The sequence below is a fragment of the Pristis pectinata genome, chromosome 5 (genome assembly GCF_009764475.1).
Source record: "Pristis pectinata isolate sPriPec2 chromosome 5, sPriPec2.1.pri, whole genome shotgun sequence".
Lineage (NCBI taxonomy): Eukaryota > Metazoa > Chordata > Chondrichthyes > Rhinopristiformes > Pristidae > Pristis > Pristis pectinata.
The window spans coordinates 50,811,356-50,826,518 of NC_067409.1; positions in this window are offsets into that span (position 1 = coordinate 50,811,356).

The following is a 15,163-nucleotide window of genomic DNA, read 5'->3' on the forward strand; positions in this document are numbered from 1 at the left end:
GCTGATATTCTAGGGCATATTGACATAAAGGAGGGGTTGGGGCTCTTGAAGAACATTGATATACAAGAATGGAAATTGCTGGGGCCTTGGGTATTAGGGGTACAATTAGGCACTCTTCCTGTAGGTATAGCTACAGCACCTATGGATAGAGGATCAGTGTTAATGTACCAGTGCTAATGTCATGGCATACATCAACTTCAGCCTCCCAGGCAACCTTAACACACTGTAATTCGCCTACTGCCAAGATAGGTCCATGAGGGATGCCATCTCCCTGGCTACACACTCATCTTTGCAGCATCTGGATAATGAAAACACCTATGTCAGACTACCATTTATTGACCACAGCTCTGCGTTCAATACTATAATTCCAAACAAGGTTATCTCCAAACTCCTCAACCTGGGACTCAACACCTCCCTTTGCAGCTGGATCCTTGACTTCCTGACCCACAGACTGTAATCAGTAAGGATAGGCAGCAACACCTGTTCCACGATTATCCTCAATACTGGTGCCCAACAAGGTTGCGTCCTCAGCTCCTGACTTTACTCCCTATACACTCACACCTGCATGGCCAGATTCTGCTCTAACTCCATTGACAAGTTTGCAGATGACATCACTAGTGGGCTGGATCTCAAATAATGATGAGCTGGAGTACAGGAAAGAGAGAGCCTACTGGCATGGTGTCATGGCAACAACCTTTCCTTTAATGTCAGCAAAACAAAAGAGTTGGTCATTGACTTCAGGAAGCTGGGTGCTGCACACACTCTTGTTAACATCAACGGTGCTGAGCTCGAGATGGTTGAGAGTTGATGGGGCGGCATGGTAGTGTGATTAGCGTGATACTATTACAGCACCAGTGATTGGGGTTCAATTCCCACCACTGTCTGTAAGGAGTTTGTATGTTCTGCCCTTGTCTGCATGTGTTTCCTCCCACATTCCAAAACACGTATGGGTAGGTCAACATGAGTTTAAAATGGGCGGCACATACTCATTGGGCAGTAAGGGCCTGTTACCGTGCTGTATAAATAAAGTAAAGCTTCTAGATGTAAGCATCACCAACAGCTTGTCCTAGTCCAACCACATAGACGCCATAGCCAAGAAAACACACCAGTGCTTTTACTTCCTCAGGAGGCTAAAATTCTGCATGTCCCTGTTGACCTTCAGCAATTTTTATAGATGCACCACAGTAAGTATCCTATATGAATGCATCACAGCGTGGTATGGGAACTGCTCTGTGCAAAACCACAAGAAACTGCAGAGGGATGTGGGCACAGCTCAGCACATCACAAAAACCAACTTGTCCTCCATGGACTCTGTCAATTCTTCTCGCTGCCTTGGAAATGCAGCCAACATAATCAAAGACCCAACACACCCTGGACATTCTCTCTTTTCCCCCTCCCATAGGGCAGAATATACAAAAGTCTGAAAGCATGTACCAGCAGGCTCAAGGACATCGATTGTACTATTATAAGACTATTGAACAGACCTCTTGTATGATAAAATGGACTCTTAACCTCACAATGTACCCTGTCATGGCCTTGCACCTTACTGTCTGCCTGCACTGCCCTTTCTCTGAACTGTAACACTATGTTCTGCATTCTGTTATAGCTCTTCTCTTGTACTACCTCAGTGTACTGATGTGGTGAAATGATCTGTATGGATGGCATACAAAACAAAGTTTTTCCCTGTACCTCGGTACATGTGACAAGAAACCAATTACTCATGCATTTATATTGGTTCTGTTCACAATACAATATGTTGTATCACAAAATAGTATTTCATGAGAAAATATTTAATTTTTGTTTGAACAAATGAGCACTTTCTGCTTCCACCATCTTTCTGGGGGATTTCTTCACTGAACTATTTGACCAGATTATCCCCTACTTAAGTGCTGCTCTCTCTTCTCATTGTTCTGTACTGAACAACGTGAAATGCTCTGCCACAGTCTATTTTATCTAGTTTCCTGAGAATCCTAATGGGAAACAAAGCACCTCATAATTTCTTTGGTTCCAGTTTGGAACATGTATAATTCATATTATCCTCTAATGCTTTGGGCTGAGTTTGGAGATAGTGGGAGATTCCATGGAATATGTATGAGACATGGGTGACTTCAGTATCTGGACTCGAACGTGGCATAAATTGTGGAACACTTTTCTCTCTTTGCATCCTACAAATAAAGGGATTTGGCCTCTCTCCCACATTCCATGCATAAATCAGATCAATGTTGATGTGGTTCGTGGTGCAATAAACAAATTTTAGAATCCTGTGACATATAGCATCTGCAGAAATACTGCAACAATTAAGGACTGATTAGATGAGAGACTGCAGATAAGTCATTTTTTTAATTAAATAAATTAATTTCTGTTGTCCCAAGAATCCTACTGGCTTTGAACTTGATTTCTTAAAAATCAATGGTCTGAAATATAGAAGACATATAATGTGAACTATAATCAGTGGAAACTAATATAAAAGCTGCTGATTCATTAGGTATTTATTGGCCAAATTACTAAATAGCATTTGTCATCATATTGAATATTTCCTTTTGTGTAAAGTATTTACTTTCATGTGTCTTATACATTCTTCCATTGAAATCGTCTTCCAAACTTCTGTCTCCTTGCAGACCTTGCATCTTTCACCTTCCATAAACTCCAGCAACCAAATTTAAACTGACAACATCCTGTCCCACAGTAAATCTAACTCAGCTTTATTGCTCTCTACATAAAACTCCCTTGAATCTGTTTCTCAAAGTATAACATCTTAATTTTTTGCTTGAAATCTCCATATACTGTATCTTGATACTGCTACCTGGTCAAGCCTTGTAGCAATTCCTGATGCATGCTTTGGCACAAAACACAAGCCTGTTGAGCACTCTCTTATGCTATTCATGATAGTGTTGCAGAGTACTAGCTGACTCTCTCTCTCCCAACAGATCAATCTTCAATCATCCTTCTTCATCTTTCCATTAATCGGAGACCTTTTACAGTGAAGTACCTTAGATGTCAAAAGCACAACATTATGTTAGCAGCACGGTAGTGTAGCGGTTAGCGTAACGCCATTACAGGTTCAATTCCCACCGCTGTCTATAAGGAGTTTGTATGTTCTCCCCGTGTCTGCGTGGGTTCCTCCGGGTGCTCTGGTTTCCTCCCACCTTCCAGAGATGTACAGGTTAGGAGTTGTGGGCATGCTATGTTGGCGCTGGAAGAGTGGCGACACTTGCAGGCTGCCCCCAGCACATTCTCAGTAATGCAAAAAGACACATTTCACTGCGTGTTTCGATGTACATGTGACTAATAAATAAATATCTTAAGTGTTCATTATTGGGCAGTAAGAGCGTCAATGTGCACATTATAAAGTGAGTTGGAAAACAGGATTTTTTCAGTAAAGAAAGAACATACATTTATATAGCATCTGAAGTTCATGGGGATGCACGGGGCAGGGAGCTGAATTAGTAAGAATAAATATTGAGAATTTTGACCAGAAAATGAATATGGTAATGGAGAAATATAATTAATGAGGTGAGTAAGCCACCTGGATGAGTTGATACTAAAATCTATGCTGGCTCTTGCTGTCAAGGAAGATTTAAGATGGCAGTCTACATTGTACATACATTGTATAAAAATGCATATAAGACTTTTGGAACCCACATTTAGAAACAATGTATTTAGCCAAAGTCATTCAATTCATTTGTTAAATGTATACAATAAAAAAAGTTTTAGAACTTTACTGAACAACAGGAAAACTGATGTTTTTAAATACTCTTCATTAACCGTGATTATTTCAGAGTGAGAGGAAAGGTTAAGGTATATGTTGTTTAGACAACATTTGAAGTCTTCTCACAGGATAAAATCATAGACATTTCAAGTGTGATAGAACTAAAGTAAAATGCAGAATGTAGCTGGAGTGTGACAATTTGCCACTAGGTGGGGCTGATCACAAGGGAATGAATACTACAACTATAAACAACAAATCAAGGAACTGTAAGTATTTTAAATAGCCATATTTTGAAGAACTTTATTCATTTATGTTGTAATGACTGAATTCCAATATCATCCAGTTATGAACTCAATAAGTACTTCATTAAACTAAGGCACCCAAATGTTGGTTGAGATTGAAATAATACAAAATCCAAGCTCTTTATTTTTATCAAAGATCTTCTCAAGTATTTCTTCATCATAATTTGGATTATTCAGTACATAATGTTATCATAGTATTTTCAATTTTTATAAATTAATGTAACAAAATTGCAAGAGTATTAGCACAAATTTATCAATTATCTCAAAGATTGTCAGAAATGGAAACAAGATATTATAATTAATGGTTAACATCATACCAAGCAATAATGTCCCCAAAAGTAACATTGCAATTCATTTTGAGATAATATTTTAATTCACTAAAATAAGAAGGAGCCAATGTGCAGCAATCAAAAAGTTGCCATTCACAGACTGGGTTAAATATTGTGCCTGACAGATTTTCTGTGCAGCATGAAGAATGAAATTGAGTGTTCAAGGAGCTCAATTTACAGAAACAGTAAGTGGTGTTTCTGCCCCTCTAAGTTGCCCACCACTGCCATAGATTTGCTGGTACCTGGTACACTCATCAGACATTTGACAACATCTAAACTACCATCTAGAATTAACATTGGATGATTATGGTGGGCCTAATTGATAGAACTCATTAGGCTCGTGAAGGACCATCAAGTATTCCCCTCTGCACCTGAGGTCACCAATTTGGTACTCCTGAAGTTGTTTCCATTTGGCTCTGGATCCAGTAACATTTCTCCAGTGCTCGTTTCTGAACTTAATACCACTCTGCTGGATATTGGGCTTCCCAAGAGTAAACTTGTGGATAGAACCATGTTACATATTTTTGTTTCTTAGATTGTGTTGAAATTTAAAACACTGTCAAAGTGATGGTCTTTCAGTTTTGGTCCTTAACACTTCCGTGGCGAATAGAATTGTTCTGATGAAAATGTATTACTTTAAATTGTACTTATTTATGAATGCTACATGATATTTTAGTGAAGGTGATGATGTGGTTCTGTTCTAGAGCATAACTGTAGGATTTACCTTGTCATTGTAGTGAAAAAATTGCTTTATCCTCTCCTCCTTCTATCATATATTAATATTCCAGTCTCACTTTAGCTATATGTGTCAATCTACTTGTACATCATCCTGGGTACCACTGCTGCACTTTCTTGAATTTTCAGTAGCATATAGTACCACAGGACTTGCTTTGATGAAGAAGCTTATTTTGTGCAATTGCAGCACAATGCATATTTCCTCTGCGTAATATTCCTTGTGAACCTATTTCAATATATATTCATTCAGAATAATGAAACAATGTGTAATTAAACAAAAGGTTTTCATGTATTGAATTTTTAGGATTTAAGACACTTGGTAGGAATAATGGTCCAAAAACGGCTCAAGCCACTGGTGACATTTTCAATTGAAGAGATGAAGTACGCATTAAGTTAATCAGATACCCTTTATTCCACTACACCCTGACCAGGACTACCTAAATTATATTTTTATATATATATATATCTATATATTGTCCACTAGTATTGTACTAATTTAACTGCTTTTAATATTGTCTCAAGCAAATTTACATGGACTACACAATCTACAAATAAGCCCCAAATTTCGAGTTGTCATGAATGTTAACATGTTAGAAAGCTTTGAATTTCTTGTCATTTTGGATTTTAATTCTGGCCAATGTTTTGCTTCCTTTCATCATGCAGAGGAGCTTATTTGTGAAAAGCATTATTAATATTACTTCCATAAAACAATGAATTCACCTTCCTTTTAATTCTTTCACTCGTAATAGTATTGCTGAAATTAACCAGTAGGGAGAAGAATGAAGGGTGATTTGCTGTGGTGTAGGTTACAGGGACTAAAGTCGTGCATGAACTGAAGTTAGTATAATGTGGAAGATGGGATGCCACCCAGGAGGGCATTAACATGGCAAAGTTTGGTGGTGGCAAAGGCATGAAAAATATTTTAAAAGTTGAAGGCAGAGTGTAGAGATGCACATGAGGGCTGTGATGGAGATAGTATGTGCTTTGGAACTCAGCTTAGGGTTCAATAATGCACTGAAGTTGCAAACATCTAGCTCAGCATCAGATGTTGATTGAGGGGAAGGTTGGAACTGTTTGGAAGGGTTCAGTGTCTGTAGGAGGATCTTCCCACTGTTGAAACAGTCCAGGGAATTTTACTCAAACAGTGTAAATGGCCCTACTAGAGAGGGGGCAACACTCAACCTCATGTTGGGAAATGAGGCTGGAAAAGTGACAAAAGTGTTAGTGGGGGAGTACTTTGGGACCAGTGACTATAATTCTATTAGTTTTAAAATAGTTTTGGAGAAAGATAGGACCGGTCCACAAATTAAAATCCTAAATTGGGGCAAGACAAAATTTGAAGGCATGCGATGGTAACTTACAAAGGTTGATTGTGAGAGGCTATTTGCAAGCAAAGGAATGTCTGGCAAGTGAGAGGCTTTTGAAAATGAGGTAGGGAGAGTTCAGCACAATTCATCAAAATGCTTAAAATATTTAACCTCCATCTCCCTCATCTATTTCATCTACATTTGACATTAAAAACTTCATTTGTAGGCTTGGGGCTAGCTTCCTCCTCTATCCTGATGAGACTCAGTTTGATCCTTCTCTTCCATTTGTGTTGCTAACATCCAGTCTTGAAATGGTCAAGGTTTCATAGAGTTATACAGCACAGAAACAGGCCCTTCGATCCAATTCATCCATGCCAATCAAAATGTCAATCCGAGCTTGTCCCAATTGTCTGTATTTGACCCATATACCTCTAAATCTTTTCTATCCATGTATCTGACTACTTTTCAAATATTGTAATTGCACCCACCTCTACAGCTTCCTCTGGCAGTGCGTTCCACATACCCACCACCCTGGGTGTGAAAAAGATTTCCCTTAGGTCCGTTTTAAATCTTTCCCCTCTCACCATAAAACTATGTCTTCTGGTTTTAGACTCCCCTGCCTTGAGAAAAAGTCTGTGATCATCCACCTTATCTACGCTCCTCATGATCTTATCTATCTCTATAAGGTCACCCCTCAGTCTCCCACGTTCCAGTGAAAAAAGTCCCAGCCTATCCAGCCTCTTCTTATAACTCAAGCCTTTCAGTCCCAGTAACATCCTCGTGAATTTTTTCTGCACCTTTCTAGCTTAATGACATCCATCCTATAACAGGGCGACCAGAACTATGCATAATACTCCAAGTGTGGTCTCACCAGTGTTTTGTACAGTTATAACATGACATCTCAACTTGAGATAAAGATGAATGTGCCAAATGCCTTCTTCATCACCCTGTCACCCGGGGTTCCTACTTGTAGGGACCCATACACCTGTATCCCTAAGTCTCTCTGTTCTACAACACTCCCAGGGCCCTACCATTTACTATGCTTGTCCTGTCCTAGTTTAACTGACCAAAATGCAACACCTCGCACCTGTCCAGGTTAAATTCCACCTGCTATTCCTTAGCACACTTCCCCAGTTCATCTAGATCCTGTTGTAATCTTAGATAACTTAGATACCTTCACTGTCCACTACACCACCTATATTGGTGTCATGTGCAAACTTACTAACCATGATAAAAACATTGTCAACCAAATCATTAATATAGATGACAAACAACAGTGGACTCAGCATCAATCCCTGTAGCATACTGCTGGTCACAGGCCTCCAATCTGAATAAAACCCTTCACTACCACCCTCCGTCTCCTTCCACCAAGCCAATTTTATATCCAATTAGCTAACTTACCCTGGATCCCATGTGATCTGACTTCCTAATCTACTGTGCAGGACCTTGTCAAAGGCCTTGCTAATGTCCATGCATACAGTATCCACTGCCCTGCCATCATCAATCTTCTTCATTACCTCTTCAAAAAACTCAATCAATCTAGTGAGACATGATTTCCCCCACACAAGGCCATACTGACTTTCCCTTGCCTTTCCAAATGCTGGTAGATCCTGTCCTTCAGAATCCCCTCCAGTAATCTTCCCACCACTGATGTAAGGCCCACTGGCCTGTAATTCCCTGGCTTGTCCTTGCAATCCTTTCTAAATAAAGGCACAGCATTGACCACCCTCCAGTCTTCCTGTGACTAAAGATGATGCAAATGTCCTTCCAAGGCTCCTGCAATTTCTTCCCTAGCTGCCCACAATGTCCTAGGATACACTTGATCAGGCCCTGGGGATTCATCCACCTTCATATGCCTTAGGACCACCAGCACCTCTTTATCTGTAATGTGGAACCTCTTCAAGACCTCACTATTAACTTCCCCAAGTTCCCTGGCATCCATGTCTTTCTCCACGATAAATACTGATGAGAAATATTCATTTAACTCCTCTCCCATCTCCTTTGGCTACACACATAGATGACCACATTGATCCTTAAAGGGACCTATTCCTTCCTTAGTTACCCTCTTGTTCTTAATATACTTGTAGAATCTCCTTTACCTCATCTGCCAAAGCTACCTCATGTCCTCTTTTGGTCCTCCTGATTTCCCTCTTAAGTGTACTCCTACATTTCTTTTACTCCTCAAGGGAGTCACTTGATCCCAGCTGCCTGTACCTGACATACGCCTCCTTCTTTTTCCTGACCAGTGCCTCAATATCCCTCGTCAACCAGGGTTCTCTAACCCTGCCAGCCTTACCCTTCACTCTAACAGATACATGCTGGACCTGAAGCCTTTGCTTGAAAATTGATTTGTCAAGTTGAAATAAAGTGAGGGTTGTATTGCTGAGTTAGAAGTTGAATGTTTGAAGGATAGCTTCGAGACTAACTTCTCTTGTACAGGCAGACAATTCTTGAAAGCAGAATAAATGATAGCTTAAGCTGATGTGCAATCTTGCAGAAGTGTTAGTATACAATACAAGCAGGGTCTAATATCTTCCCTATGCGTTATGTTTAGTGGGAGGAATCTTTTAAACCAAATGCTTGTAAGGTAGGGGCAGAAGAGCACTTCAAGAAAGAGAAAGTGTGAAGTGAAGGTCATCCATCACCTAGGACTTTTATAATTTGAAGATACTTTTACAATGAATGAAGTGAGGTAATCATTGACATTCTAACTCAAATTTCTTCGCAAGCTATTGACAGACATAAAGTGTTGCAGCAAAACATAATTCCCACCTCCCAGTCAATCACTGGCACCCTGAGCAAAATACCTATCATTTGTGAATCATCTTACTTTCAGTCCTGTTTATATCTGATCAGTAAATCTATTTTGGTTGGTCTTTAATGAAGTACATGATGTTTCTTCTTTAATCAAAGCATCTATGTTTCAATATATAATTTCTGAATTACATAAATAATAAGAGAATTGATGTGTTTGAAGAGTGAATATTCAAACAGCTAAACCTAACACTGGAAGTATGTTTGATACATACACTGTATATCTGACTGAATGAAACTGAACCATGAGGACCTTGCTGGGCTGACTGGTTTGTCAGATGTTTCTGTTAAAGTACAATTGCTCAGTTGTGACTTCCTAATGGAAAGGATTTTGAGCCAGAGAGCCAAACTACATTCTTGCTGTTTGGTGATAGTATTGTGTGTTTATGATGGGGCTTTTCTTCATTGCAATTTTCTTCATGACAATATTTTGTACCTTTCCTAATATGTTCCAATGTTATAGCTTAACCTTAGCCCCTCAGCCCCTCATGATTTTATAAACCTCTACAAGGTCACCCCTCAACCTCCTTCACTCTAGGAAAAAATATCCTAGCCTATCCAGCCTCTCCTTATAACCCAAGCCCTTCAGTTCCAGTAAGATCCTCCTAAATTCCTTTTGCACCCTCTCCAGTTTAATGATATCCTTTCCAAAGCAGGGCAACCTGAACTGTACGCAGTACTCCAAATGTGGCCTTATCAATGGCTTGGACAGCTGTAACATGACGTCCCAACTCCTGTACTTAGTATTCTGACTGATGAAGGCAAGCGTGCCAAATGCCTTTTTCACCACCTGTCTACCTATGTTGCCACTTCCAAGGAACTATGTACCTGCACCCTTAGGCCTCTCTGTACTACAACACTCCCCAGGGCCCTATCATTTACGGTTCAGGTCCTGCCCTGGTTTGTTTCTTTTCCCCCAGTTCCTTCTCCCAAGCTGCTTGAATCCTACTTCATGGAAATCCATCCCTAGATCTTTATTTTTATACCCTCCATAAAACCCATTTCATCATTTCTCTCCTAGGGCACCACTATGTTTTCCACATGTTGATTGTCATGCACTTTCTTTGTTTTCTGCTTAGCTTAGTCACTGATACAATGAATACCCTGGGATCTACTGAAGAAACCAAATGGGTAGAAAGAATTTGTCATTAATTATCCTGTTCAGGATTCAGAATTGCCATTTTCCATTGTTATTTGGAGTCATTGAAATATTAAAATTATATTTTAGGTACAGTTACATTTAAGATGCCATGCTGCTCACTGCTAAGCAAGACTAGACATTTTATGAAATTTAAAATGGAAACAAAGGAGCTAGATTTTGAATTTCTTTTATGAACTGGTAAAATGTAAACAGAGGAAATGAGGCAAGCAATTTTGGGAACGAAAAGAAGAAGCAAAGGAAAACATTCTTCTCCTTTCTTCCTTTTTTCCCCAGAGAAAAAAAATACATGATCCAGCAGAAAGACAAGAATAGGGCGTTACATCTCCTTCCCCATTTCTGGAAATGACACCCTGCCTTGTTGGTTTATTTTTTCAGTCTTACTTCAGTAGGCTTGCAGTTTCAGCGGCCTGCTTAACACTTGACAATAATTCAAACTGAAACGAGTATCAGAAACTCTGATGAATTGATTAAAAAGTGTACTCCCGTGGTCAGGTATTCCTGCTTCATGTACAAAGATACATAAAAACACTGAGTCTAAAAACTGAACAATGGGCAGAAATGTTTAATGTAAGAAGAGAAAGCAGCTAATCTTGCTTAAATCCATGGTGAATATGAAAGGGACAATTTGTGTACTAGATTATCCCCTTATGCAAATGTTCTCACTGACTGGGTTGTTTCCAGTTATGCACTGAAAGAAGCCGTGATGCATCTGCTTCCCGTTTTCTCAAGTGAAAAACCTGACCATCTGCTTGGCCTTATCCCGACTGGCCCATTTGGTTCAGCTCAACTTCCTCACACTGCCACCTTAGGTTCTATTGCCTGCTGTAACTAAATTTTTTTAAACTTTTTTTTGCTCACAAAGCAGAACTTTCTATTCAGCCCCAAGGGACAGGAAGGTGCTGCTATGTGTGACTACCAGTCAATGACAGCAGTACTGTAGATCTTAATCATACTTGTCATGTATGGTGTCAGTAGATAAAGCTGGAAAATGTTTCATTCCTCTTTGCACTACTGCAGAATACGCAGAATATATTTCTAAACAACATTCTTCTGTCTTTGGATTCAATTATGTAAGGTGCGTTAAAACAATAGAAAATCAAACAATTGTTAGATCTTTACAACACATGAGCTAACTTTATATCTATTCCTTTCTTTATTGGGATTGCAGAAACTGTGTCTGTAAGTCCTTTACACTTGATTTTGCTGTGAAATCAGACCAATATATACTTTGGAAACCTTGTCCCATAATTTTTATTGGGAATATTACTCGATATTTTAAATTGTTACTGCACTCAGATTCTGTGCTGACTCAGAATCTATTATCTTCTATTTATCTAATTCAAATTGGGCTACATAAGGCAGTGAAAAAAACTTTGTGTTGAGAATTACCATATTTCGTAGTTTGCCCATATATTTACTATTTTAATGAAAGACCATCAAATGGAAGCAGTAATTCTGTTCCTTGATCCACAGATACTCACTGATTTGCTAAGTATTGCCAGCAATTTTGTCCACTGAGCAGTAGAAGCACAGACGCTTAGGGGTATAATCTTTGATGCGTATATTTTTTGGGAAAGAAACTAAAAGTTCCTAGTCTCTTTGGTCTAATCATACAAGTATACTGTTGGAATGAGTGAATTTGCTTGTCCCAACAAGCACTACACTGGGTGTAGGCCCACACCCCAAAATTAACCACCACTGAATAAAAACTGCTACTCAAACTTGCATTTTGTGTGGTTTGAGACACAGATAAATTCATATCAAGTGGACACTTGTTTATGGTTAAAGTAAAGGCAAAGGCACATTGTTGGGAGTAAGAGATAAGAAAACTGAAAAGCATGTAGCATATCTGTGCTCATTTAAGAGAAATTGTAAGTAAACTCAGTTTGGATCACTCTAAGTGGGTTTTCCATGATGTCTTAGAACTGATATAATTAAACCAAGTAGAAAATGTAAGTGAAATGTATCAAAATTCAATCAATGTATTTGGTGTGTAATATATTTTTAAAAAATGTTCTACAGTTCAGGTCATCTTCAACAAAACACTGTGAGCTTATTCACAATTTCCTTCTGGAGAATGAGTGACTCAGTGGTGCAGCAGGTAGAGCTGCTCCTCTACAGCTCCAGTGACCTGCGTTCAATCTTGACTTCTGGTGTTCAGTCTTTGTGGAGCTTGCATACTCTCGCTCTGACCATGTGGATCGCCCTTGGGTGCTCCAGTTTCTTCCCCCATGCCAATGACATGCTGGTAGGTAGGTTAACAGGCCACTGTAATTACTCCTGGTGTAGGTCAGAGGCAGGAGAATTGGGGGGAGTTCATGGGCATGTGAGAGAGATTAGAAAAAAGTTCAGGAAGGTGATTAATGGGATCGCTCTGAGACCTGACATAGATTTAATGGATTGAATGGCCTCTTTGCCATTAGGATATATAAAGCTTGAAATCTTTGGAATTCTTTGGAACAGAAGCTGAAATTCCTCAGGATTCCACCAGCCTTTCGAGTTACGACCAGGGGACCTTCCCACAATCTCTTCTGGTTTTAGACGACTGTCTTCTATATGTTAAAAAGAACTTGCATTTGTATTGCACATTTCATGGCCTTAGGACAACCCAAAGTCCCTTAAAGCCAATAAAATACTTGTTGAGGTAGTGTCCAAAGACGAGTGGCTTCCGCCATAAGCTTGCAGTCACACACCAAACATGAACTGGTATTTACTTAAAATTCATGCTGGATTTATGTTCTGATGTTTGTGAAAATTCAGGTTTCAAAGGCTAACATTGACAAAGTGGATGCAAACCAAGAACGTGATAAAATCTCATTGTACCTAAAGATCAAGCTGGATGTAGCTTGTCTATTACTAAAGATCACCCATGCATTTAAACATATACCACCACTACTGAAATGACTGTTTTTAACTAATAAAATATATCAAATTTAAAAAAAGAGCCCTTATGAGTTCAGGTGAAAAAGGCTAAAGTCAGATAGGGAATGGGCTAAAAGCCGAGTGACAGAACAAATGAGGACAAAGACCAGTACAAGGCTACTCTTTTGTTGCTAAAGATTCTATAATTCTTGTGAAAGATGGATCCTCAGTAATTAAAACTCACCCCATCCCATCAACCATGCCCCTTCAATCCAAGGAATCCAACACACAAATAGCCTAGATTTTGAAGGAAGTGGGTAGAGGAGGTTGTGATGAATATTACTTTGGAAATCTTTGTTAGACAAGTTTGGAAGGTGATCAAAAGTTTGAACTAAACTTGTTTAATATTTAAGGTAGTCATTCTGGCAGAGATAAACTTCACTGTTGCATTTCTGCTGTAGGAGCAGATGAGTGCAGTCCTATTTTTCAACTTATTGAAGATGGCATGAGGTTGGTGGTTCATGATGCTGACCTTTCCAAGGATAGAGGACATATTGGGTTGAATCTTTTCAACTTAAGTTGCCTGGAGTCACCATTTGCCATCTCCCTCAGACTGTACTTACGTGGCATGTATTTGGATGTGGTATCTTTCTGGCCCAAGCATCTTGGACTTCAGCATAGGTCCTCAGTGGTAGTGGGGTCTCCAACAGCACGCAAAGGAAATCCCACAATAAGCACCCCTGAAAACCATAGATCCACTCCTACCACTGCTGACTGTCAAAGCTATGAGGAATATCCAACAGTTTTGCAATGTCACTGACATTCATAGTCATTTGAAAACTTTAATAAATAATGTAAATAAAAAAAAGATTAAAAACGTATGAAAATAACGTATGCAAAAACACCTAAATAATGAATCTAAACTGGTAATATTTAAAAAATGAACTTCACTTCAGTGACCACAGCTCTACAATCTCCTCTGACAACCAGCAATGCCCATCCCCAGCTTCATTGGCCATTAAAGCTGTCCAAAGTTTTAAAAAAATCTCCTAAAACTATTTAAAATACAATTAAAAAAATTTGAAATAATGGAGTCAATCAGTTAGAGCTACTCGGTTATAAATTGAATATAGAACATATTGAGTATTGAATACAGCACAGGAACAAGCCCTTTGACCACAATGTTGGTGCCGAACATGATGCCAATTTAAATTAATCCCATCTGCCTGCTTGAGGTCCATAATCCCTTCATTCCCTGCCTGTTCATTTGTCTCTTTAAATGCCTCTTAAACTTTGCTATCGTATCTGCTTCTACCACTCCCCTGGCAGTGTGTTCCAGGCACCTACCACTCTCTGTGTAAAAATCTTGCCTCATGAATTTCCTTTTAAACTTTCCCCTTCTCACTTTAAAGCTATGCCCTCTAGTATTTGGATACTTCCATCCTGGGAAAAAGCACTCAATCTGCCCTGTCAATGTCTCTCCTAATTTTATATATTTCGATCAGTTTGTCCCTCAGCTTTTGGAGTTCCTGAGAAAGCAATCCAAGTTTGTCCAATCTGTCCTTATAGCTAATTCTCTCTCATCCAGGCAACCTCCTGATGAACTTCTTCTGCATGCCCTCCAAAGCCTTTACATCCTTCCTGTAATGTGGCAACCAGAGCTGCACACAATACTCCAAATGTGGCTTGACCAAAGTTTTATACAGCTGCAACATGACTTCCTGACTTTTATACTCAACATCCTGACCAATGAAGTATGCTGTACATCTTCTTCACCACTCTATCTACATGTTGTCATTTTCAGGGAGCAAAACATCAAAAATCTAATCTTTCCCTTTGCACTCTTATCTGTAGCCTATATATCCTCATTGATATCAACGAAGTTGCAGGTCCCGCACCAAATTTAATCTGATGCAGAATGTAAGAAATGATTCTACAGTATA